Source organism: Elephas maximus, chromosome X, assembly GCF_024166365.1.
Source record: "Elephas maximus indicus isolate mEleMax1 chromosome X, mEleMax1 primary haplotype, whole genome shotgun sequence".
Classification (NCBI taxonomy): Eukaryota; Metazoa; Chordata; class Mammalia; order Proboscidea; family Elephantidae; genus Elephas; species Elephas maximus.
Window position 1 is genome coordinate 6,385,502 of NC_064846.1, and position 27,372 is coordinate 6,412,873.

The window sequence follows — 27,372 nt, forward strand, 5'->3', positions numbered from 1 at the left end:
GAGTGGCAGAATGGATTAAAAAACAAGATCCATCTATATGCTGCCTACAAGAGACACACCTTAGACTTAGAGACACAAACTAAAACTCAAAGGTTGGAAAAAAATATATGAAGCAAACAACAATCAAAAAAGAACATGAGTTCTTTTTTAATTTCTGACAAAATAGACTTTAAAGTTAAATCCATCAGAAAGGATAAGGAAGGACACTATATAATGATTAAAGGGACAATACACCAAGAAGATATAAACATATTAAATATTTACACACCCAATGACAGGGCTGCAAGATACATAAAACAAACTCTATCAGCACTGAAAAATGAAATAGACAGCTCCACAATAATAGTAGGAGGCTTCAACAAACCACTTTCGGTAAAGGACAGGACATCCAGAAAGAAGCTCTATAAAGACACGGAAGATCTAAATGCCGCAATCAACCAACTTGACCTTGTAGAACACTCCACCCAAGACCAACCAAGTATAATTTCTTTTCTAGTGCACATGGAACATTCTCTAGAATAGACAACATATTAGGTCATAAAGCAAGCCTTAGCAGAATCCAAAACATTGAAATATTACAACGCATCTTCTCTGACCATAAGGCCATAAAAGTGGAAACCAATAACAGGAAAAGAAATCAAACACTTGGAAACTGAACAATACCCTGCTCAAAAAAGACTGGATTATAGAAGACATTAAGGAGGGAATAAAGAAATTCATAGAATCCGATGAGAATGAAAACACTTCCTATCAGAACATTTGGGACACAGCAAAAGCGGTGCTCATAGGCCAATTCAAATCAATAAATGCACACATCCAAAAAGAAGAAAGGGCCAAAATCAAAGAATTATCCCTACAACTTAAACAAATAGAAAGAGAGCAACAAAAGAACCCCACAGGCACCAGAAGAAAACAAATAATAAAAATTAGAGCTGAACTAAATGAAATAGAAAACAGAAAAACAACTGAAAGAATTAACAAGACCAAAGCTGGTTTTTTGAAAAACTCAACAAAATTGGTAAACCACTGGCCACACTGACAAAAGAAAAACAGGAGAGGAAGCAAATAACCCGAATAAGAAATCAGATGGGCGATATTACAACAGACCCAACTGAAATTAAAAGAATCATATCGGATTACTATGAAAAACTATGCTCAAACAAATTTGAAAACCTAGAAGAAATAGATGAATTCCTAGACACACAGCACCTACCTAAACTAACACAAACAGAGGTAGAACAACTAAATAGACCCATAACAAAAGAAGAGATTGAAAATGTAATCAAAAAACTCCCAATAAAAAAAAGCCCTGGCCCAGAAGGCTTCACTGCAGAGTTCTACCAAACTTTCAGAGAAGAGTATTCCTTATTCATTGTTGAGTTTTCACATGCAAATGAGGCAACTGAAAACACCATGGCTCCAGTCAGGCTCACCTTAGTCCTTGAGGTGACATCTTTGTTTTCAATACTTTAAAGAGGCCTTTTGTAGCAGATTTCTCCAATGCAATGTGTCCTTTGATTTCTTGACTGCTGCTTCCATGGGTGCTGATTGTGGATCCAAGTAAAATGAAATCCTTGACAACTTCAATCTTTTCTCCATTTATCATGATGTTGTTTATTGGTCCAGTTGTGAGGATTCGTGTTTTCTTTATGTTCAGGTGTAATCCATACTGAAGGCTGTGGTCTTTGATCTTCATCAGTAAGTGCTTCAAGTCCTCAGACCGAGGGGATACTGAGTGGTTTAAAGTCAGGAAAGGTGTGTGTCGGGGTTGTATCCTTTCACCGTACCTATTCAATCTGTATATGCTGAGCAAATAATCCAAGAAGCTGGACTATATGAAGAATGGGGCATCAGCATTGGAGGAAGACTCATTAACAACTTGCCTTATGCAGATGACACAACATTTTACCCATACCTACCCATTGCTGTTGAGTCAATTCCGACTCATAGCGACCCTATAGGACAGAGTAGAACTGCCCCATATGGTTTCCAAGGAGCGCCTGGTGGATTCGAACTTCCTACCTTTTGGTTAGCAGCCGTAGCTCTGAACCACTACACCACCAGGGTTTCCATTTTGCCCATAGAGTCCTTTAATATAGTAACTTGAGGCTTGAATTTTTTCTTCAGTTCTTTCAGCTTGAGAAATACCAAAAACGGTTTTCCCTTTTGGTATTCTAACTCCAGGTCTTTGCAAAGAATGTGCAAAGAACTATCTATATGGGATCACACTATCAACAGTAACTTGAAAGATTAGGCAAGAACCTTAGGGGACAGTGAATTTATGTTAATGGGGAAGGAACAACTCAGAAAAGGAGGGTGAGAATGCTTGCACAACTCAAAGAATGTAATCAGTGTCACTAAATGGTACGTGTAGAAACTGTTGAATTGGTGTATGTTCTGCTGCGTATATTCTCAACAACAACAAAGTAAATCAAATTAAAAAAAAAAAGATAAATGACAGTGTTTCTTTAATGAGCACAATGTGCTGTGAGGAAGGTGGAAGGTATTTGGAAAATGATCAGCTTTTGGGGAAATGGTGGTAATCCTTTTGCTGGCTTCTCCTCAGCCACGTATCAATGATGTACGGCAGCTCCAAATTCCTCCCAATGACAATTCACCCTGGAGACTCTATTTCCCAGTGGACTACTGAGGGAAGAGAAAATTGTCAAAAAGTTAGAGCAGCCAGCTTTTGCTAACAAATCTGGACAGTTGGCTGTTTGGTAGCACACAGCATTTTATCTTACAGGAGCCTGGCAAATTCCCTGTGGCTCCTGACCTTAAGGCTTCCTGGCAGGGGAGGCAGGAACTGTGAGTTCACCCCGAGGGCACTCTGAGATGTCCAGGCTTCCCATGCAGGTGTGAGAGGACTATGCAATAAGGTGGACTACTTCCTCTATTTTCAGCAAAGGCTTTACAGATCAAGTCGGGGGTTGGTGGTCCTAAGACTCAAAGTCAGGAGAGCAAGAAAAGGGCAATGAGCCCGGACCAAGTAGACTCAGAATTTGGAGGGCCAAAGAGTTATACCCAAAGGGGCTGACCGGCAGTCCAAGTGACAAAGATCAGAGAAACAGGACAAATGCAAGCTGGCTATTTCAGGTGGCAATCCCTTAGGAAAGCCACAGAGGAAGCAGCAATACTAATCATCAGGCAGGAGGCAATAGTAATCACCAGGCAGGTGGCAGCACTGTGTGTCTATAGGTTTTACCGGATTGGACCTCAGTCATTATCTAGATAGACAGAACCCAGCACCCAGGGAAAGGCCTGCCAAGGCTAGAATGTGTGGCAGGGCCCCAACCAATCACAATGACCTCCAGATGGGTTCTGGAACCCAAATCAGATGCTGGGCCATCCCAGCTTCTCCCAGGCCTTAATGTAAGGAGGAAGGAGGCAGGAGCTATTCCGGGGCACTTACTACTTAAGGTATGGGATGAATTCTAGGGGTCACTTATAGGTGTGTGGGGAAGGAGGGGGCGGGTATTCCATTATCCTGCCAAGCTGAGTTCCTGATGCCTCCGGCGCTAGGAGACATTATTCTTTCAGCCACTTGTCTTTGGTACCTACCCCTGAGCATGATGGGGCAGCCAGGGGCTGGTCTGGAATGTGGGGGCCATCTTCCCACTGAGCTCTGCCAAGAAAATCACCCATCCACTGTGCCATGTAAGGGACTGGGATTCAGCCTTGGGCTCCGTGCCCCAGTGCCTAGCTCACTCTATGTCAATACCCCAAGGATACCAGTAGACGGAAACCTAACGTTAGCATGTTCATACCAGTGGCCTCAAGAGCGCTTCAGCATAGGTACCAGATGGATTCACTCTCTTAGATTCCTCTCCCTTCTCACAGCAAACTCCTGCAACACCAAAGGAATAATTACTGCTCAGTGGAATATTGCAGGTGCTGGCCAAAACATAAACACTCATCAATTTAAACGGGCAAATACGGACTTTGGAAGAGAGAAGAATTCTCTTCCAGAGGCAATTATTTGTCTCTTTAGAATTTTTGGCCAATGTAGAACCCCCCACCCCCACCCATGGAACTCAGAAATGAGCATCACAGCAGTCTATCTGCATGGAAGGGGCAGGAGGGCGTCGGGCAGGGGACAGAGATGGCTTCGCCTTGTACGTCACTGCACTGGAAATCTGCGATGCTAAGGACAACCTAAAACTAAAACTCAGGGGTCGCTGAAGGCCCGCCCACAGAGGAAAGGTGGCAAATGGGGGACCCACCAGTTTCTTCAAGGGCAGCCCACTCGACAGTTTGCAAAACACTTTCATATCCATCATCTTACTAGCACCACCCAACATCACTGCAAGCTAGGCAGGGCAAGGACCATTAGACCCACTTTTACAGACGCAGAAGTTGAGGTGTGATCACCGGGACAGCAATTCGCTAGACTACACGTCCAGCCTGCTTCTGCCCCACAACCATGGCATCATCCAGCTGACACTGGACACCAGTGGCATCACCAGTCCACAGGAAACCCCACCCTGCCACACCAGCCACCGCTCTTACTTCATCAAGGGCAACTGCCTGTATCCTCAGTTCGGAGGAAGTGGTTCAAAGCCCTCCACACCACCACCCACCTGTCTCCTGCTGGAGGCTGACAATCGGTCTATACCTTCTCCAGAGAAGTCGGCAAGTGTCCTCCTAGACACTAAAGAGTTTGCTCAGTCACAGTTCACTTTGGTCCCCTCTTAAAGCAGTAATGACCCCATCCTCACTACTTCCCCACACCCTATAGAGCCACCAAGATGCTGGCAGCTACCAGGACCTTAAGGAGCTATGAACGGCTCCCTCACCACCTCCATCCCCATGGACATTTAGGACAACTTGCAACGATATCACTCTTAGACCCAGGCAACCAGGTGCCTGCCCTAGGCCCCAACTTTAGAGGGCCTTACTCTGGCCCTCCAGCCACGCCCCTCCCCATAGGGCAAGAAGTCTACGGGGCCAAGGAGATCCACCCACTCAAAGCCCATGCTTCCTTCTTCTAGCCTGCTCACACAATACCAGGACCCTGAAATGCCCTGCCCATATGCCCCAAGCCTGTGTCCTAGTTCTGCCTTCCTCAGCATGGACCAAACCACAGGTGTGCACAACCCTAGGCCTACTGGGTGACTGAGGGGTGGCCACGGGGCAGCTGTTACCCCACCAGCAGGCGGTGCTGGGGCTTGAACATGGGGGCTACAGCACTCCTTCTCAAACTTTAACAGGCATGTGAATCATCTGGGAATCTTACGAACAACCAGACCCTGCTTCAGCGGGCTCACGGGTAATGCTGATGCTCTGGACTGGGGTTCATATTTTGGGGAGTAAGACTGGTGTCCACAGGCATGTGTGGAAAGGTCCTCGTGGTAAGGGGCAGAGCCAGCAGGATGGAGAGAAGGGAGAGTTGGCAGTGAGCTTCCATTGGCGCCCTTGCCCCAGGCCCACCCTAGTTAGGGGAGGCCCTACCTTTCCTCGGGTCAAGGAGAAGTATCAACTGATTGCCAGCCGTCTCTGGACACTGTAGGAAAACAGTAGGTGGGAGGTACCATTTGTCCCTCCTTCAAAGCCTCTACATTCCTCCCACCACCAATTTGCATGCCAGAAACTGGGAGGTTACCACTGTGACTCTTCAAAATAACAAATGTCATCAATTTTCAACGCCAACTGCCCTGCTCCAGGGATAGTCACACAGTCTTTACCTACTCCACCACAATGTCTGGGCCTCGGAAATCATCTATTTCACCTTGCTCACCAACGGTCAGCATCGAAGACCTAAAATGCAGATTTCAAGTAAGCTGGAGTAGAGATACTAGTTTCCCAATGACAACGCACCTTCCACCAAGCAACCCATGTACTCCTTGGCCTGAGAGGGAGGACCCCTTAGGCGGACCTGAGCCACCCAGGCTAACATTTAGCCAGGAACCCATAAGACCCCAGCCTCAGGCACTGTTGCACCAACTAGTTACAATCTATATTCAAATTGCCATGCCCTCATAAGTAAGCCTGGATTTTTATCATTGCAGAGAGAAGGGTAAAAACAAAAACAAACGGAAAAACCTCAGGAATATTGTTTAATTGGAGTATTCGACTTGAGGAGGAAACCACCAAATGCATTCCTTAGGCACGGTAGCATTCAAAACTTTTTTAACACCAAATCACTTATTTAAATCAAATGTCAGCGGAAGCCCATATAAAACAGATGAAAATGAAGCTGTCTGGCTGGATGGGGGCTGCCAGCCCAGGGCCTGCTTATTTGGCATCCCACTGGTTGATATACACTGCATTAGTTTCCCATGGCTGCTGTAAAAAGTACCACAAACTAGGTGGCTGAAAACAACAGATATTTCTTCTCTCACAGTTTTGGGGGCCAGAAGTCCGAAATAAGGGTGTAGGAAGGACCATGTTCTCTCTGAAGGCTCTAGGGAAGATCTGTTCCGTGACTTTTTCTTAGCTTCTTGGGTTTTGGGGAGGCGTGGTTGCACACTGGTCAAGAGCTCCGCTCCTAACCAAAAGGTCGGCAGTTCGAATCCACCAAGGCTCCTTGGAAACCCAATGGGGCAGTTCTACTCTGTGCTATAGGGTCACTTGGAGTTGGAATCAACTCGACGGCAATGGGTTTAGTTTGGTTTGATGTTCCTTGGCTTGTAGACACATCAATCTGATCTCTGCCTCCATGGTCACATAGCCTTCTCCCGTGTGTATCACCAGTGTCTGCGTCTCTTCTCTTCTTAGAAGGACATCACTTATACTGGATTAGGGCCCACCCTAACACGATTTCATGTTAACTGATAACATCTTCAGAGACCCTACTTCCAAACAAGGTCACGTTCACAGGTACCAGGGGTTAGGACTTCAATGTGTCTTCTGGAGGACATGCATCAACCCACCACACACACAGAGGCCCCTAAGGCAGCGCCAAGAAACTCCGGGTGCTCCAAAGTGCCCCATTTGAAAATCACCACTAGGATATATGTCAACTGATTAAGGTCAGAGTTTCTTCCTAATCTCACTGATTAGCGCTCAGGCACAAGAGAGCAGAAATATGGTCAGATAAAGGAAGGAAGCCATGCAGCAGTGGCCCCAGCTGCCAAAGGCTTTAATAATACCTGCAAATGAAGCCTAATGATACCTTGAGGAGTGTAGGGACTTGGGTCCAAGTCCTAATTCAATAGCTAGCTAGCTCCCTCTGTGACCTGAAATAAGACCCTTCCCTTCTCTGGGCCTCAGACACAGGACCCAGACGGCCTTTGTCCAGCTCTGACAGTATGGGATTTTATGAGACTTCAGATTCCATCTTTAAGTAAAGATTCAAGGTCACATCATCCATCACAGATAGATGCTAGAAAAACATAAAGGAAACCTTTATGTTGTTCCTGCTGGCACAGCTCTGTGCTTTTGTTCAGAAACCCAAAGCACTTTAATAGCTTATTCCGTTGGATCCGTAGCAGAAAAACAAAATGGAAATTCATCGTGAAGAAATCTTATGTCTACAATCTTTGGATATCTCTTGGTCGGGTTCCAGCTACTTCTGCAAATTGCCAGTCCTTACTGACTTCTGGATACGGGGAGAGAGAGCAGCGTTTGCAGTTTGGGGTCTGTAGGGAATAAGCCAAGCCAGGCAGCGAGACCATGAGGAAGCAGTTGCAGTAGATGGTCTCCCTGCCTGGCTGAGAGACGACAAGGACCTAAACCAAGCCATGTCAGCGGAGGTGGACAGGAGAGGACAGATCCAAGAGACATCTGGGATGGCACGGTGGCAAGACCAGGTGCTGAGTTGAGGAGGAAGAGGGGAGAATGAGAGCCAAGAGTCTTGCATGGGGTGATGGCATATATGATCCCCGTGGGGTATCAGGTGGAAATGCAACCATGAGATTAATTTGGAAATCCTCAGCGTATAGGGCCCCGCCCCGTAATTCCACCACATTGCCTCATCTGTTCATTAGAATATTTAGAGTGCCTACTTGCTTGGGCGAGCAAGGGGATATATGGCTGAATAAAATAGACACAGTTCCTGCCCTTGCGGAGCTTTTGTTCTGGCGGGGGAGAAAATAAGAAAAAAAATACAGGTACAATTTTAAACTGTGATAAATGTTATGAAGGAAACAAATGGGTACAGTGATCAAGGATACCTGGGGTAGGAAGGACAGTCTCTATGAAAAGGCCTTTCAACCAAGATTTCAAGGGTATTCCGGGACTAGGGAACGGCATGCGCGAAGGCCCCTAGGTGGCACAAAGAGTTTGCGCTGGGCTACTAACCAAGCGGCTGGCGGTTTGAACCCACCCAGAGGTGCTGCAGAAGAAAAGCCTGGTGATCTCCTTCCCCAAAGACTACAGCCAGGATAACCCCATGGACCTCAGTTCTACTCTGCAACGCACGGGGTCGCCAGGAGTCAAAATCAACTCCACGGCAACAAGTTTGGTTTTTTGAGGGGTTTAGAGGCAGGGAAAATTTAGCCACAAATTCTAATTGAAAATGCCCGCTACCTTGGTTTCTGTGGCATGCCTAGGACGTTGAAATGATAGTAATAAAGTTGCACAAAAAGACACGGTCATCAAATTATACCAAAGCCAAAGCACTTGATGCCTGCGAAGTGGTATTGAACAATTTTATGCTGTCACTGATGGAGCTGGATGTGGCTGGTTACATTAGTCAGATGTAACAGCAACTTAAACAAAACTTTCAATAAAACTGGTACGGAACTCTACGCTCCATAATTAACAGCTTTGATGGCCTCAAATCACACACCAGGACACTGAAGCTGCTCTCTGGGCAAAGCTGCCATTCTGTAGGCTTTCAGTCACACACTGTTATTGAGGAAGCACTGCTGAAAATAACATTCCTTTTAATGATTAAAGAGAGGCCTGGCACAAACTGCAGAACAGAAAAACACAATCCTATCTAGCCATTATCAGGGAAAGGATAAGTAGGCTGTGTTTTGCAATTCCGTCCTGGTGGCCTTACAACTATGCCACAGCATGAGCGCTAAAATGCCTGAGAAGTCACTCACCTGAATCCCGGTCATAATTAGTCCCCTCTCCTTTGTATGTTCACCAGGAAGGAGTTTCGCTGATCTCTCCACATGGAAAGATGGAGTTTACCCATTTACAGTTCATAGCCCTTATTCCTTGCAGGCAACCAAAAGTGAACTGGGGTGGAACAATTATTTCCCGAGCAGCAGTGTGTATTTGAGCTAGGATGTCTAAGATGCATCGGTTGAATAATTAATGTATAAATCTTGGCCGGCTGGGTCAGGACAATGAAAACAAGCTTTATTTGTTAGAGACATAATTTACTTATATTAAAGTCTTTCTGGTTTCAAGATGAAGCCTCTATGTCAACAAGCCAAGAGACAGAAGTACTCCTGTTCGTAGCTCAACTATGAAGGAAATAAACACAGGCGGTTAATGTAGTGTGCTTGTCACTCAGCTGCAAACTGGCATTGCACGATCAGGATTTCGGAGTGGGATGGCATGCAAAAAGAGCCCAGCAGCACTTATCAATTAGCTATCCGGTTATTCTCCGGTTTGTGAACCTGCTCTGAAATCCTCGGCCTGCCTGTGCTAAGCTGTAACGAAGGCTGTTTCATTTTTTTATTTTTATTTTAGAAACACGGGCTATTTTTTTCAGTTAATGTTTAAAGTCCCCTGGCAGCCCTTAGCTCTTCTGTCCCCCACCAGCGGGTCTAACAGGGTGGGCCACTCAGAAGAGGCACTTCATCTTGCCACAGCCCCCGCAATGAGCCCTGGGAGATCCTGGCAAAGGATGGGAGGTCCCGCCTGGCTGGGGGGCCTGTGCATCACCGGGGGCTATCAGCTCCCTCAGAGTCCCAGGAACACAGCAGCCCTCTGGTGAGTGCTGGTATGTCCTCTATTGCACCTGCTCACCCTCTGCAGCCTGCATCACGCTAGGTCCGCAACTGCTCAAAGGCCCCGCAGCGCACAGGCTGCCTTCCACACTCTGGGCTCTGGCAGACAAGCTTGATTGTGACTTGTGGGCTTTCCATCAGTTTGGTTCAAGGTCTTCCTAGGCTGTATTTATTGTTCTCAAGTCAAACAAACTCAGCACTAAAGGCCACCGAGCTCTTTTCTCTGCTGCAGAACTCACAACTGACCGATGGGCTGTGCATCTTTACCTCCTTGATCCTCATTTCCATATGGCAAAACTGAGGCCCTGGAAGACTGGATCCCTTGCCTGAGGTTCCATAGCCAATAAGTGGCAGAGCACTGACTAAAACCCAAGGCTCTCAGCCCCCAGGCAGGGGTCTCTGCAGCATACTATAACCCCATGGTGGTGGAGTGGATTCTGACTCACAGTGACCCTAAAGGACAGAGTAGAACTGCCCCTCCCCCCTATAGTGTTTCTAAGGCTGTAATCTTTACAGAAGGGGACTGCCCTGTCTTTCTCCCATGGAGAGGCCGGTGAGTTCAAATCTTTTTTTTTTTTTTTTTTTGCTTAGCAGCCAAGCACTTAGCAACTGTACCATCTTGGCTCCTACAGCATACTATATTGCCCCCGCTAAAGTCGGGCTGTTAGAAAAAGTACAGGGAGCGAGTCAGACGTAGGAAGAAATTTACAGGCATAAAGAGAGATCTATGGGATTGAGGGAAACACTGGTGGCATAGTGGTTAAGAGCTACAGCTGCTAACCAAAAAGTCAGGAGTTTGGATCCTCTAGGCGCTTCTTGGAAACTCTACGGGGCAGTTCTACTCTGTCTTAGAGGGTTGCTTTGAGTCGTAATCGACTTGACGGCAGGCAACGGGTTTCGTTTTTTTTATGGGGTTGAAAGAGGACAAAAACTCCAAGGTTCTTCGAGAAGGGCCTGGATATTGAGCTTCTCAGCCTCCCCCTGAGGTCAGGCCAAAGTTTAACAACTTGCTTCATTAAGACAGAAGCTGAGGGGTCACAAAAGAGGCAGGGCACCAAGGCCCAAGTAGGGTCTGGCGGCCTTAGATCTGGACCATGCCCCATCGTTCCTTCTGTCTGTGCCTCCATCTCTGACCCATCTTCTGTGCTCGGGCTCATTCCTAAGCTTCCGTGGTTCACCCCTGTGGCTTATTCACAGATTCTCTCTTTCTCCCCTTCCCTCAACTTCCTTCCCTGCACATTCCCTGTCCTCCAATCCCCCACCCCTACTGCTGCCCCACCCTGCCCCTTTGGGCCAGAATTCAGAGTCCAGGCCCCCACAGCCACAACACGCCCACTCTCTCAGGCCATCATTTCCTGTGGATGCCGACAAGGAGGAAGGGAGACAGGAGGCAAGGATATTTAAACAGTTTCCCTTTCTCAAAGTATCAGCAGAAGTTTCTACCCACCATCCTTCACCTTAGTTATCCTTCACCATAGCTACAGCGCGATGAAAAGCAAGCATCCAGAGCTGACCCAGGGGCCTTGTAAAGACCCTAAAGGGCCTGCAGGAGCATCAGGAAAATGATGACCTTCTGTCCCACCCACCATTACGATGGAGTGCATTGTCTTCTATTTTTCGCTTTCACAATTGGTCACCTCTATACGGCTTACGGTAACTTTCTCCCAGCCGGAGTATTTGCTGAAACTTCTGTTCTCCAGCTAAGTATGAAATTGCGATCATTTGGAACAATGGTTTTGGTGATGTTTTTAAAAGCCAGGAAGTCACCTGGACTAGCATCAAGATAATTCGCCATAAAACAGCATGGGTGGAGATCTTCCATTTACAAAAATAATTTCTATGTACAGAAAGTCAGGAAGAAAATGAGGCCTCGTTCAGCAAAGGTGCGTTACACCAGTGACTGGCAATGAAATAAGTACAGACAAATAGAACACGATGCAGACCATTTCGGAACGTGTGATAATCCAGTCCTGGGCCAGCATATTTTACCTTTCCTCTTTGTGTCTGTTAGAAACCAATGACAACAGGTTTCTGAGCAAATGAGGCTGTAAACATGAGGGGATGTTTAACCCAGTTCAGAGAACAAACTGTCTCCAAGGTCTCCGACAACACTCATTTGCATATAAATAATTAGCATGCTGATTTGCAATGATCCTTGCCCACTCATTACCCCGTACGCAATCAAGACCTCTACTTGGCAATATTTTGTTAGCTGTTGATATTATCGTTTCTGCTTGAGAATAATAAAAATCGATCCTTTTACAGTAATCCACGGTTCACCATCGTGGCAACAGGCTCCCCACTGAATCCTCACTAAAGACCGTTTAGAAAACGTCCGCCAAGGCCCGATGCACGAAGACCCAGAGGCAGTTTGCCTAGTTATTACCAGGACCAGTTCCTGCTGAGTTGATTCCAATTCCTGGTGACCCACGTGTTGTCAGAGCAGAACCACGCTCCACAGGGTTTTCAACGGCTGATTTCTCGGCAGCAGATCACCAGGCCTTTCTTCTGAGGCATCTCTGAGTGGCCTCGAACGTCCAACCTTTTTGGTTAGCAGCTCAGTGTGTTGACCGTTTGCACCACCCAGGGACTCCTTCCCCGTTTAGTAGGAATATAGAAACTAAGACTCTACGTAAGAACCAAGATGCCCGCGGCTTTAAGAGAGTGTAAAGGAAAAGAAAGAACCCTGTATCTGTGTTATTTTTACAATTTAAGAAATAAATCTAACTAGCGTGAAAGTTCTCAGGAAAAGGGTAAAAACATGTTCTCCTAACTCCTGCAGTCCATAACTCCTGATATCTGCTCCACAGAAGGGAGCTCAGAGGCCATCCAGGCCCACCCCCACCCCAGGCAACAAAACGCTCAGCAGAAGTTCAGAAACCCCGCTTCTGCTTAAAGACCTCCAGAGCCCAGGAGCCTCCCGTGTCCCAAAGCTTGCCCATCAACCAGCGGCTCAAAGCGTTACCCAGTCTTTCCTTACACCGGGGGGCCACCAAAATCTGCTTCCCTGTAATTCCTACACTTTGGTTCACGTTTCAAGGGGGACCCCTCAATGTTCCTGTGGCCCTCAATGTGGGACTTTTGGCATACGTGCTGTCACTGGACCATCTCAATGGCCCGGCCAAGCAGATGCTATGACTCTCCAGGTTTTAAAGCTGCGGCCCTGGAGGCTGAGAGAAGCGTGGCAGCCACTCAGGGTTGCAGAGTGGTGATGGGCAGAGGAAGGGTTTGACCCCATGTGGGCAGTCTCCACCTTTCATGTCATTTTCACTATCCCACCTTGCCGCTCTCACGCATTAGGGGGAGAAAAAGCTGCTCCTGCTTGCCCAGCGGACGGTTCATAAAGGTGGGAAGGGGGAGAGTAAATGAAAGCCCCCTCTACACACTCTCCCGGAGAGAGCCTGCTAGTCAGGTGACTTTAAACCCCCACACAGGGGGGCCCAGACCTGAATTTCTGATCCAAACTATCCCAAGTTCAGGGGCAAAATGGCCACCCTCGGGTCTGCATGCCCCACAAGCCCTCAAGTTCAGCAGGTACCAAGCTGCATTTACCAACTGTCCTTCATCCCTGATCTTGCTCAGAAATACTGTTCTCTACCCAGGAAGCCAGGCCAGAAACCTGCAGGATTATCCTAGACATTTCTCTTTCCCTCATCCACCTGCCCTGCTTTGACGTCTCTTGCTGTCTGCCTCTTACCCGCCATCCCCACCACAGCTGCCTTCTTCAGACCACCATGCGGGCTCAGTTAGACAAAGTCAACAGCTTCCTAAATGGCCTCTCCGCCTCCAGTCACATCCCCCTGCTGCCATGCGGACTGCCACCAGAATGACCCAATATGGCAACCTAGGTGCCTCCCCTGCTACGAATCTTTCCATGGCTTCCTGTTGCCACCAGAGGTGATTCTCAAGAAAATCACGAGGTGTGTGGCTGCGGCATCTGTACATTTTGAAAGCCCCCTAGGCAATCTGAATGATTCAGCAGTGTTTGGGAACTAACGGTAAACGAGGCTAAGTTCACATCATCGGTGATCTGATCCCTGCCTACCTCTCCCGTCATTGTTCCTGCCACACCCCCCCTTGGTAACTACATCCCAGCGATCCTAGAAACATACAATGTTCACTCCCACCTCTGTGCCACTACTGGGGCCAACCTCTCAGCCTGAAATGTTCTCTGTACTCTTGGCCAACCTGTACTAAGCCTTCAAAACTCCACTGAGAAGTCCCTTCTTCAGGAAGCCTTTCCTGGCCTGATCAGAACGGACCTGGTGCCCCTCCTCTGTGCCCACATAGCATCGCACGGAGGTCTCTATCACAGCACTTATCACGTTGGGTTGAAATGATCTGCTTATGTGTCTAACTCGCTGGCACACATATAAGCTCCTCGAGACCACGAAACATGTTTCTTCAACACTGGCAAGTGCCTGACACGTAACAGGTGCGAACCAAACGTGGACCTGAAATGAGCCTGATTTCAAGACCAGGCTATACACTGACTGACTGGAGCTTTGGGTTTCAGGCATGTCAACCCACTGCTGAGGCTCCGTCCCTGCATCTGCAAAGTCGGCATAACAAATCCCCACGTTCATCCACACACCAAGCTTTTCAACGTCTGCTAAGTGCCAGATACAGGCTTGCGTGCAGGCTGAATCAATTAACGCGCGTGAGGGTATTCTGTAAACTGTTCTGCAGTATCAGAAAGATAGCTGTGCAATTCCAGCCTTTGCTTAGTCTCTCTGAAACAGAAATAGCAATTTCATCCCAGAAAAGCAAGGTCTATGACGTGGAAGCCTCCATTAGCTTACTGCAGTTTCAGGGCAAGAAGGTCACTTAGCTCAAAGCGAACTGCTCGGGCCCAGAGGAGACGGAGGAATCGGACTCTGGGAAAGCCTGCGATAGTGAGAATCTGCTCCGACAGGGGCAGTGCTAATCTTCCGAGGGCACAGGCTTCACCGCAGAGCACCACTGAGGACAGGTCACTGAGTCCCAACCCTGTTGTCACTGACTTCTGCCTACCCTGCTCTCGGGTTTCCATGGCAATGGGTGTGGAGCCAGAGGCAGCAGACTAAAGCAGGCTCCACACGCCGGCTTCCTGAGGCTCCCCCAAGCCTTCCTGAGCTTTGTCTACTCAGTGGAGCTCTGGCTCACCTGAGACCTGCTACTACCAGGGGTGGGCAGCAATCTTAAGGTCAATCCCACAGAGCCCAGGGGAACCAAATTGGTTTGCAAACTGAGGGGACTTTGAGCCTAGAGTAGCTCTGGGCTCTTCTCTACCCAACACTGCTGTCCCTGATATGTTGTATTCTGCAGGCTCAGGGAGGACTATATAATTCCCAAAGTCCTTGTACTAGAGGCTCTTAGGTCTGCTCTAAGCTCCCACTCTCTCTCCTACAGTTGCTCATCCTCTTGGGGGAAGTCCCAGTCCAAGGATTGCTCCTCAGAACCCAAGCTCTACAGGCATCTAGCAGTGACACCCTGTGACACCATGGCCACCCCCTCCAAAGGAATCTGATCTCTCATCCACCCAGAAGTGAACCAGGAACAGGGGAGCTATCAGAAGTTATGCTGAGAGCCAGGCAAGGAGAGGACAGAAGCACTTCCTTTATGTACAGAGCTCTCAGAAACTACAAGTCCACACTCACGGAACCAAGTTCTTATCACTCATCTCCTCTGGGTTCCACCCAGGCGATTACGCCTATCCCCAAGGAATCTCAAGGTTTGGTTAGGGGAGAAAATAAGACAGATGAAGCTTGTGTGAAGTGGATGGCCATTAAGGCCCTAACGGCCCACTTTGCGGTAATCATGTCATTTCACACTCAGTGCCAAATAGAGTTAACCTTCAGGGATCACAATTTAGCCCATGGGGCACCTGAATTGCTCATTCAATAAATATTTATTGAGCCCCTATTATACAGGTGGAAATCAGCCACAGCCTGTCCTGGGAGAGCTTACAGCCTAGTATGGAAGACAGGCGTTCACATAAAAGAATTGCATTCAAACAAAAGAATTCTGTGCAAAATACAGAAAAAATCCAGAGCTGGACATAGATCATGGTGCCTGGAAACATCAGAAAAGGATTTCTCGGGAAGGGACACCAGAACAGGCCTTTGAAGGGTGAATGGCGGGGTTATACGGGGCAGACAAGGCAGAAAGAGGAGTCCAGGCAGAGGGAACATGTTCAAAGTCCCGGAACAATGTCTCTGGAGCCTAGATAAGGTGGAGGGGGGTGCAGTGATGAGATGTGAAGTTAGAAAGGTAGGCAAGAAGCAGGTCAACCTGCCAGGCTAAGTAGCTTGAACTATACCCTTTAGAAAAGTGAGGGGCCACCAGGGCACCTCTAAATATATTTCTTTGTTGTTGTTGTTGCTATTCTTCTTTTTGTATGTTCTTTGCTGGAAATGGCATGGCTTAATTTTCAGTCTGGAAACCCTTGGAATCCCCATGGGTGCAGTTCTACTCCGTCCTATGTGTTCACTATGAGTCCAAACTGACTTGGTGGCAACAGGTTTAATGACAAAGAAATAATACTTTAAATTTATTTTGAAAAATATCTTTTAAGAAAATAAGAATACCTATGCCAGAACAGAATAATAGGGCAAAAAGAAAAAATGTTCAGCCTTGCTAGCAATCAAATAAACATAAATTTTAAAATGAGACACTAAGTCTTTGCCAGTCAAATTGGCAAAGATTTTACAACACCCAGTGATAGCAAGGAACAAGAAAAAAGGGCATGCACATATCCCGCCTCTAAAACAGTAATTGTTACTGGGTGATTCAGCGGTACCTATCAAAAGCCTCAGAGTCCCTGGTTGGTGCAGATGGTTAAGCACTCGGCAGCTAACCAAAAGGTTGAAGGTTCCACCCAGAGGTGCCCTGGAGGAAAGGCCGGCCAATCTGCTTCCCAAAAATCACACACTGATAGCCTCATGGAGCAGAGTTCTACTCTGACACACATGGGGTCACCATGAGTCAGAACTGACGAGAGGCAACTGGTGTTTTGATACCAAAAGCCTTCAAAGTGTACATTCATGTGGAGCCAAAAATTGCACATCTAAGAATTCCTCCAAAGCAAACAATCAAGGATTTCTGCAGACACTGACCAATGGAATGATCGCCTCAACGCTGTTTACAGCAGAGAAAGACAGAGAATAACCTAAACACTTAGCAGCGGTGGATGGGTCAAGTAAATTCTGCTAGTTTCATACAATGGAAAGCTATCCAGCCACCGAAAGTGATACGGAAAAATAGTTAATTACAGGATGTTCAGAATCTATTAAGTGAAAAGGGCATGAAAGAGTATTATTTAAAATACACACACTTTTCATATCCGTGTTTAGAAAATAAGACTGGGTTGTTGTCGATGTTAGGTGCGTGAGTCACCTCTGATTCATACGGCCACCGTTTGTACAACAGAACGAAACACTGCCCAGTCCTGCACCATCCTCACAACCGTTGCTATGCTCAAGTCCACCCTTGCAGCCGCTGTGTCAATCCATCTCCTTGAGGCTCTTCCTCTCTTTCGCTGACCCTCTACTTTACCAAGCATGATGTCCTTCTCCAGGGACTGGTCCCTTCTGATAACATGTTCAAAGTACTTGACACAAACTCTTTCTTGCCATCCTCGCTTCCAAGGAGCATTTCTGGCTGTACTTCTTCCAAGGCAGACTTGTTCGTTCTTCTGGCAATGTATCACATATTCAATATTGTTCACCAACACCATAATTCAAAGGCATCAATTCTTCTTCAGTCTTCCTTATTCGTTGTCCAGCTTTCCTGCACTTACGAGGCGACTGGAAACACCACGGCTTGAGTCAGGTGCACCTTACTGCTCAAAGTGGTATAATTGCTTTTTATGTTTAAAGAGAACTTTTGCAGCAGATTTGCCCAGTGCAGTGCATCTTTTGATTTCTTGACTGCTGCCTCCATGGCTGCTGATTGTGGATCCAAGTAAAAGGAAATCCTTGACAACTTCCATCTTTTCCCTGTTTACCATGATGTTGCTGACTGGTCCAGGTGTGAGGAGGGTTTTTGTTTTCTTCGTGTTGAGGTGGAATCCATACTGAAGACTGAGGTCTTAGATCTTCATCAGTAAGTGCTTCAATCTTCTCCGCTTCAAACAACCTAGGCTGTGTCATCTGCGTATCGCACGTGGTTAATGAGACTTCCTCCAATCCTGATGCCACATTCTTCTTCTTCATATAGTCCAACTTCTCGGATTATTTACTCAGCATACAGATTGAATAAGTGTGGTGAAAAGATGCAACGCTGCCGCACACCTTTCCAGATTTTAAACCACACAGTACCCCCCCCCCGTTCTGTTCGAATCACCGCCTCTTGGTCTAGGTATAGGATCCTCATGAGCACAATTAAGTCTGCTGGAATTCCCACTCTTCGCAATGTTATCCATAATTTGGTATGAGTCACACAGCTGAATGCCTTTGCATAGTCAATAAAATACAAGTAAACATCTTTCTGGTATTCTCTGCCTTCAGCCAGGATCCATCTGACATCAGCAATGATACCCCTGGTTCCACGTCCTCTTTTCAATCCAGCTTGAATTTCTGGCAGCTCCCTGTCAATATACTGCTGCAACCACTTTTGTTTGTTTGTTTTTATTATGCTTTAGGTGAAAGTTTACAGCTCAAGTTAATTTCTCATACAAAAACTTATACACATATTGTTATGTGACACCAGCTGCAATCCCTATAATGTCACAGCACACTCCCATTTCCACCCCAGGCTTCCGGTGTCCATTCAATCAGCTCTATAATGTCACAGCACACTCTCCATTTCCACCCCAGGCTTCCGGTGTCCATTCAATCAGCTCCTGTCCCTTTCTGCCTTCTCATCCTGCCTCTGGACAGGGGTGGCCCATTTAATCTCGTTTATCTACTTGAACTAAGAAGCACCCTCTTCACGAGTATTATTTTTTTGTTTTGTTTTACGTTTTGGAATTTATTTATTTAATTGAAGCTTAGATGAAGGTTTCTAAAACAAACTAGTTTCTCATCAAACTGTCAGTACACATATTGTTGTATGACATTGGTTAACAACCCCACGACATGTCAGCACTCTCCCTTCTCAACCCTGGGTTCCCTATTACCAGCTTTCCTGTTCCCTCCTACTTTCCAGTCGCAGCCCCAGGGCTGGTGCACCCTTTTAGTCTTGTTTTGTTCCATGGGCCTGTTCAATCTTTCCCTGAAGGATGAACCTCAGGAGTGGCCTCACTACTGAGCTGAAAGGGTGTCCTCTGGACATACTCTCAGGGTTTCTCCAGTCTCTGTCAGGCCAGCAAGTCTGGTCTTTCTTTTTAAGTTGGAATTTTGTTCTACATTTTTCTCCAGCTCTGTCCAGGACCCTCTATTATGATCCCTGTCAGAGCAGTCAGTGGTGGTAGCCAGGCACCATCTCGTTGTACTGGACTCAGTCTGGTGGAGGCCGTGGTAGATATGGTCCATTAGTCCTTTGGACTAATCTTTCCTTTGTGTCTTTAGTTTTCTTCATTCTTCCTTGCTCCCAAAGGGGTGAGTCCAGTGCGGTGTCCAAATGGCCGCTCACAGGCTTTTAAGATCCCAGATGCTACTCACCAAAGTAGAATGTGGAACATATAAAGTATGTTATGCCAGTTGAGCTACATGTTCCTGAGATCATGGTCCCCTCAGCCCTCAGCCCAGCAATTCAGTCCCTCAGGGAGTTAGGATGTGTCTATGGAGCTACCATGCCCTTGCCTTGTACGGGTTGTGCTGGCGTCCCCGGTATTATGTACTGTCTTACCCTTCACCAAAGTTATTGCTTATCTATTTTCTCTTAAGTGTTTTTCCATCTCTACCCCTCTCCTCCCTTGTAACCATAAGAGATTATTTCTTTTTGTATGTAAACCTTTCCATGAGTTTTTACAGTAGTGGTCTCATACAATATTTGTTCTTCTGTGATTGACTTATTTCACTCAGCATAATGTCCTCCAGATGCATCCATGTTATGTGATGCTTCACAGATTCATCGCGGTTCCTCAGCATTGCGTAATACTCTATTGTGTGTATACTTTACTTTGTCTTCTCGAGCCACCCTTTGAAATCTTCTGTTCAGCTCTTGTACTGCATTATTTCTTCCATTCACTTTAGCAGCTCTATGTTCAACAGCAAGTTTCAGACTCTCTTCTGATATCCCTTTTAGTCTTTTCTGTCTTTTTAATGACCTTTCACTTTTTTCATGTATGACGTCCTTGATGTCATCCCATAACTCGTCTGGTCTTCAGTCATTAGTGCTCAATGCATCAAATCTATTCTTGAGATGGTCTCCAAGAATACTCAATACTCCAATACTCGAGGTTGTATTTTGGCTGTTGTGACAGTCATCTCCTACAAAGATTTACAGCCTTGGAAACCCTATGTGGCAGTTCTACTCTATCATACAGGGTCACTATGATTCAAAATCAACTCAACAGCGATGGGTTTGGTTTGGTTTTGATTTTCTAAATTTTCTATAATAAACAAATACTATTTTGCTCAAAAAACAATAAAACAGTGCCTTTTACTGTTTATACCTCTCAACTCAGAATTTCCAATTCTAGAAATTTACCCTGATAATCAGATATGGAAATAAAGATGCATGTAGAAGAACAACCATTATTTATAATTGCCCCCCAAAAAAGAAAATCAAGTACCAATTATAAAGTATGATATAGCTATAGGATGGAACACATGGTAACTATGAAAAATCATGAGGGAGAAGAATATCGAAGACAGAAAATGAAGCAAAACAAGGCAGATCATAAAATAGTAAATACAATAATATGAAACTAACTTTTTAAAACCATGTAGAAGAAGTACTGCAGGTAACGCAGAACCCAGTGCCGTAGAGTTGATTTCGACTCATAGCGGCCCTATAGGACAGAGCAGAACTGCCCCATGAAGGAGAGTCAGAAAATAAAATGTGGTTACTTGTCTCCATTAACAATTGCCTCTTTTGCCATGAGACCAGAAGAACTGGATGGTGCCCAGATACCATTATTGAACATTTTGAGCAAAGATTCCATAGAAGAATCCTGGTCAAAAGGGGAAAAATATAGAACAGAATTTCAAATTTTCATGGAATCCAGAATTTCTGAAGCTGTGGAGGCTGGATAAATCCCTGAACTATTGCTCCAAGGTAATCTTTAAACCTTAAAACAAAAATATCCCCTGGAGGCAGGGCCAAAATGGCAGAGTAGTCAGACGCTTCCTGTGGTCCCTCTTACAACAAAGACTTGGAAAAACAAGTGGATCGATTTTATTTGACAATCTAGGAGCCCTGAACATAAAAAGAAAAGTTGAGCAATCAGTCCGAGCGGCAAGGGGAGAGACAGACAGGTCAGAAACAGCCAGGAGTTGCCAGACCTGACCCACTGAGAAACAAGCACCCCACAGGCCAAATCTGCTGGCACGAGCGTGGTGACACAAGCAGTGGCATTCCAAATGCATTTTCCACATTGGGAGAGGCCAAGCTGTGGAGAGTCTACTCATGCCTCCAGAATCAGAGAACAATGGTGCTCAACTGGCAAAAGACAAGTACATGTATCTAACCTACCATATGGAGCAAGAAATACCGCTTTGGGAGAAACCTCACCCCCACTTACCTGCTCCCTTCCCGCTCTGTGCTGAGTCCGAGCCAGCTGCGACCGCTGGGCCAGAAGTAGAACCCATTACATGTCCTGAGCTATTCTCCCAACCTTGGAGAGGAAATAAATTAACAAACATGGAAAAACTAATCTGCAGGCTCCCCTAAGCCACGAACTCAGGGCAGAAACAGCTCCTTTGCCTAGGCACAGGCATAAGGGTCAACGGACACTGAATGCCTTCACCTGTGCATAGACCTGTGTGGGGCCTTTTCAACAGTGTAGGCCCTCATTAGCACAGTACAACTGGGTATATACCTGAAGTCTAACTTTAACTGTTTCAGCTATATAGTGGACAGGCAGGTTCATGACATTTGACACCGTTCTGCCTATTAAGCAGGGTCCTCGCCTACCACATCAGGGGCCTGTGAACTACTGGCTCCACGCATGCCACCTAGCTACCTGCAACAGGGGCCTGAGAATAGGTGGTGCCTCCCAGTCCTTACAACCAACACCACTGGATGCTCACAGTCCAGGTGCAAAACCCACCCACCTATGTGTTCTAGAGAACACATTTTCCTCACAGATTCTCAGGGGCGGTTCTCAGCCCCTGCCTTGCTCAGTGTGTGACCCCCTACTGCACCCAGATACCTTTGACTACACCAATCACCCCTACTCATCGAGGATTGTAGGCAAGAGCCTACACCACACACTTAGTAACCGACTACCTGGACATCTGAGCTGAATCCATATAAGAAAACTAAACGCACTCCTGGACTCACATACCTAGTAACAGCTCTAATGACTTGGTGACAGGACGTTACAGCTTTAAAGGCACCAGTTATCAAATCAGCTCACTTGAGCAGTGTATTTGGGCATATCAAAACAAAACAAGGAGCTAGGAAACAGTAAGCCACATAAAATAAATAAATACAAGAACTTATTGATGGCTCGGAGATAACAGCCAATATCAAATCACATAAAGAGGCAGACCATGATGGCTTCAGCAAGCTCCCAAAATAAATCAAGAAATCTTCCAGATGAAGAAAACTTCCTGGAATTACCAGAGGTAGAATACAAAAGATTCATATACAGAACTCTTCAAGGGATCAGGAAGGAGATCAGCCAATACACGGAACAAGCCAAGGAACACACAGATAAAGGAGTTAAAAAAATTAAAAAGGTTATTCAAGAACATAATGAAAAATTTAATAAGCCGCATGAATCCATACAGAGACAGCAATCAGAAACTCGGAAGATTGACCATAAAATTACAGAATTAGACAACTCAATAGAAAGTCTTTGGAGCAGAATTGAGGCAATGGAAGTCGGAATTAGTGAGATTGAAGATAAAGCACTTGAAACCAACATAATTGAGGAAAAATCAGATAAAAGAATTTTTTTCTGTTTTTTTTTTAATAACTTCTGTTGTGATTTAAGTGAAAGTTTACAAATCAAGTCAGTCTGTCACATATAAGCTTATATACACCTGACTCCATAATCCCACTTACTCTCCCCCTAATGAGTCAGCCTGCTCCCTCCTTCCACTCTCCTTTCGTGATGGTTTTCCCAGTTTCTAACCCTCTCTACCCTCCCACCTCCCCTCCAGACGGGAGAAGCCAACACAGTCTCAAGTGTCCATCTGATACAAGTAGCTCACTCTTCATCAGCATCTCTCTCCAACCCATTGTCCAGTCCCTTCCACGTCTGATGAGTTGTCTTCAGGAATGGTTCCTGTCCTGGGCCAACAGAAGGTTTGGGAACCATGACCGCCGGGATTCTTCTAGTCTCAGTCAGACCATTAAGTCTGGTCTATTTATGAGAATTTGGGGTCTCACTGTTCTGCTCCCTCAGGGGTCACCGTTGTGTTCCCATCAGGGCAGTCATCGGTTGTGGCCGGGCACCATCTAGTTCTTCTGGTCTCAGGATGATGTAAGTCTCTGGTTCATGTGGCCCTTTCTGTCTCTTGGGCTCATAGTTATTGAGTGACCTTGGTGTTCTTCATTCTCCTTTGATCCAGGTGGGTTAAGACCAATTGATGCATCTTAGATGGCCGCTTGTTAGCATTTAAGACCCCAAATGCCACACTTCAAAGTGGGATGCAGAATGTTTTCATAATAGAATGAATTTGCCAGTTGACTTAGAAGTCCCTTTAAGCCATAGTCACCAAACCCCCGCCTTGCTCCACTGAACTTCGAAGCATTCAGTTTCTCCCGGAAACTTCTTTACTTTTGGTCCAGTCCAGTTGAGCTGACCTTCCGTGTATTGAGTATTGCCCTTCCCTTCACCTAAAGTAGTTCTTATCTACTAACTAATCAGTAAATAACCCTCTCTCACCGTCCCGCCCTCCCCACCTCGTAACCACAAAAGAATGTATTCTCAAAAAAAAAAATTTTTTTTTCACAGTTTATACTATTTCTCAAGATCTTATAATATGGTCTTATACGATATTTGTCCTTTTGCTTCTGACTAATTTCACTCAGCATAATGCCTTCCAGGTTCCTCCATGTTATGAAATGTTTCACAGATTCGTCACTGTTCTTTATCGATGGGTAGTATTCCATTGTGTGAATATACCATAATTTATTTAACCATTCATCCGTTGATGGACACCTTGGTTGCTTCCAGCTTTTTGCTATTGTAAACAGAGCTGCAATAAACATGGGTGTGCATATATCTGTTCGTGTAAAGACTCTTATTTCTCTAGGGTATATTCCAAGGAGTGGGATTTCAGGGTTGTATGGTAGTTCTATTTCTAACTTTTTAAGAAAACGCCAGATAGATTTCCAACCTGGTTGTACCATTTTACATTCCCACCAGCAGTGTATAAGAGTTCCAATCTCTCCGCAGCCTCTCCAACATTTACTATTTTGTGCTTTTTGGATTAATGCCAGCCTTTTTCTGTTGGAGTGAGATGGAATCTCATCGTAGTTTTAATTTGCATTTCTCTAATGGCTAATGATCCAGAGCATTTTCTCACGTATCTGTTAGCCGACTGAATATCTTCTTTAGAGAAGTGCATGTTCATATCCTTTGCCCAATTTTTAATTGGGTTGTTTGTCTTTTTGTGGTTGAATTTTGACAGAATCATGTAGATTTTAGAGATCAGGCGCTGGTCGGAGATGTCATAGCTGAAAATTTTTTTCCCAATCTGTAGGTGGTCTTTTTACTCTTTTGGTGAAGTCTTTAAATGAGCATAGGTGTTTGATTTTTCGGAGCTCCCAGTTATCTGGTTTCTCTTCGTCAGTTTTGGTAATGTTTTGTATTCTCTTTATGCCTTGTATTAGGGCTCCTAACGTTGTCCCTATTTTTTCTTCCATGATCTTTATCGTTTTAGTCTTTATGTTTAGGTCTTTGATCAACGTAGAGTTAGTTTCTGTGCATGATGTGAGGTATGGGTCCTGTTTCATTTTTTTGCAAATGGATATCCAGTTATGCCAGCACCATTTGTTAAAAAGACTATCTTTTCCCCAATTAACTGACACTGGGCCTTTGTCAAATATCAGCGGCTCATATGTGGATGGATTTATATCTGGGTTCTCAATTTTGTTCCATTGGTCTATGTGCCTGCTGTTGTACCAGTACCAGGCTGTTTTGACTACTGTGGCTGTATAATAGGTTCTAAAATCCCGTGGAGTGAGACCTCCCACTTTCTTCTTCTTTTTCAGTAATGCTTTACTTATCCGGGGCTACGTTCCCTTCCATATGAAGTTGGTGATTTGTTTCTCCATCACATTAAAAAATGTCATTGGAATTTCGATCGGAAGTGCATTGTATGTATAGATGGCTTTTGGTAGAATAGACATTGTTACTATTTTAAGTCTTCCTATCCATGAGCAAGGTATGTTTTTCCACTTATGTAGGTCCTTTTTAGTTTCTTGCAGTAGTATACTTTGTAGTTTTCTTTGTATAGGTCTTTTACATCTTTGGTAAGATTTATTCCTAAGTATTTTACCTTCTTGGGGGCTACTGTGAATGGTATTGATTTCGTGATTTCCTCTTCGATGTTCTTTTTATTGATGTAGAGGAATCCAAGTGATTTTTGTACGTTTATCTTATAACCTGAGATTCTGCCAAACTCTTCTATTAGTTTCAGTAGTTTTCTGGAGGATTCCTTAGGGTTTTCAGTATATAAGATCATGTCATCTGCAAACAGAGACACTTTTACTTCTTCCTTGCCAATCTGGATGCCCTTTATTTTTTGTCTAGCCTAACTGCTCTGGCTAGGACCTCTACCACATTGTTGAATAAGAGCAGTGATAAAGGGTATCCTTGTCTGGTTCCCGATCTCAAGGGAAATGCTTTCAGGCTCTCTCCATTTAAAGTGATACTGGCTGTTGGCTTTGTATAGATGCCGTTTATTATGTTGAGGAATTTTCCTTCAATTCCTATTTTGCTGACAGTTTTATCATGAATGGGTGTTGGACTTTGTCAAATGCCTTTTCTGCATCAATTGATAAGATCATGTGGTTTTTGTCTTTTGTTTTATTTATATGGTGGATTAAAAAAAAAAAAACATGAATGGTTTTTCTAATATTAAACCAGCCCTGCATACCTGGTATGAATCCCACTTGGTCGTGGTGGATTATTTTTTTGATGTGTTGTTGAATTCTATTGGCTAGAATTTTGTTGAGGATTTTTGCATCTATGTTCATGAGGGATATAGGTCTGTAATTTTCTTCTTTTGTGATGTCTTTACCTGGTTTTGGTATCAGGGAGATGGTGGCTTCATAGAATGAGTTAGGTAGTATTCCATCATTTTCTATGCTTTGAAATACCTTCGGTAGTAGTGGTGTTAACTCTTCTCTGAAAGTTTGGTAGAACTCTGCAGTGAAGCCATCCGGGCCAGGGCTTTTTTTTTTTTTGTTGGGAGTTTTTTGATTACCTTTTCAATCTCTTTTTGTATTATGGGTCTATTTAGTTGTTCTACTTCTGATTGTGTTAGTTTAGGTAGGTAGTGTTTTTCTAGGAATCCATCCATTTCTTCTAGGTTTGCAAAATTTTTAGAGTACAATTTTTTGTAATAATCTGATATGATTCTTTTAATTTCAGTTGGGTCTGTTGTGATGTGGCCCATCTCGTCTCTTTTTCAGATTATTTGTTTCCTTTCCTGTATTTCTTTAGTCAGTCTGGCCAATGGTTTATCAATTTTGTTAATTTTTTCAAAGAACCAGCTTTTAGCTTTGTTAATTCTTTCAATTGTTTTTCTGTTCTCTAATTCATTTAGTTCAGCTCTAATTTTTATTGTTTTCTTCTTGTGCCTGATGGATTCTTTTGTTGCTCACTTTCTACTTGTTCAAGTTGTAGGGACAGTTCTCTGATTTTGGCTCTTTCTTCTTTATCTATGTGTGCATTTATCGATATAAATTGACCTCTGAGTACTGCTTTTACTGTGTCCCACAGGTTTTGATAGGAAGTGTTTTCATTCTCGTTGCATTCTATGAATTTCCTTATTCCCTCCTTAATGTCTTCTATAACCCACTCTTTTGGGAGCAGGGTATTGTTCAGTTTCCAAGTATTTGATTTCTTTTCCCTGATTTTTCTGTTATTGATTCCCACTTTTATGGCCTTGTGGTCTGAGAAGATGCTTTGTAATATTTCGATGTTTTGGATTCTGCAATGTTTTGTTTTATGACCTAATATGTGGTCTATTCTAGAGAATGTCCCATGTGCACTAAAAAAAAAGTATACTTTGCAGCAGTTGGGTGGACTGTTCTGTATAAGTCTATGAGGTCAAGTTGGTTGACTGTAGCAATTAGGCCTTCCGTGTCTCTATTGAGCTTCTTACTGGAAGTCCTGTCCTTCTCCGAAAGTGGTGTGTTGAAGTCTCCTACTATAATTGTGGAGGTGTCTATCTCACTTTTCAGTTCTGTTAAAGTTTGTTTTATGTATCTTGCAGCCTTGTCATTGGGTGCTTAAATATTTAATATG

General features: G+C 44.9%; 1 long non-coding RNA gene across 8 annotated transcripts in view; it reads right to left on the minus strand.

Moving 5' to 3' along the window:
• Positions 1–458: 458 nt before the first annotated feature.
• The window catches only part of LOC126069186 (uncharacterized), a 64,709-nt gene continuing 37,795 nt past the window's right edge, over positions 459–27,372 (minus strand). For 7 of the 8 annotated variants that reach the window (XR_007515872.1, XR_007515870.1, XR_007515868.1 and 4 more), the window contains one exon: positions 2,653–3,847. This is a non-coding gene — a long non-coding RNA (uncharacterized LOC126069186). The other variant, XR_007515866.1, reaches the window with a different exon arrangement.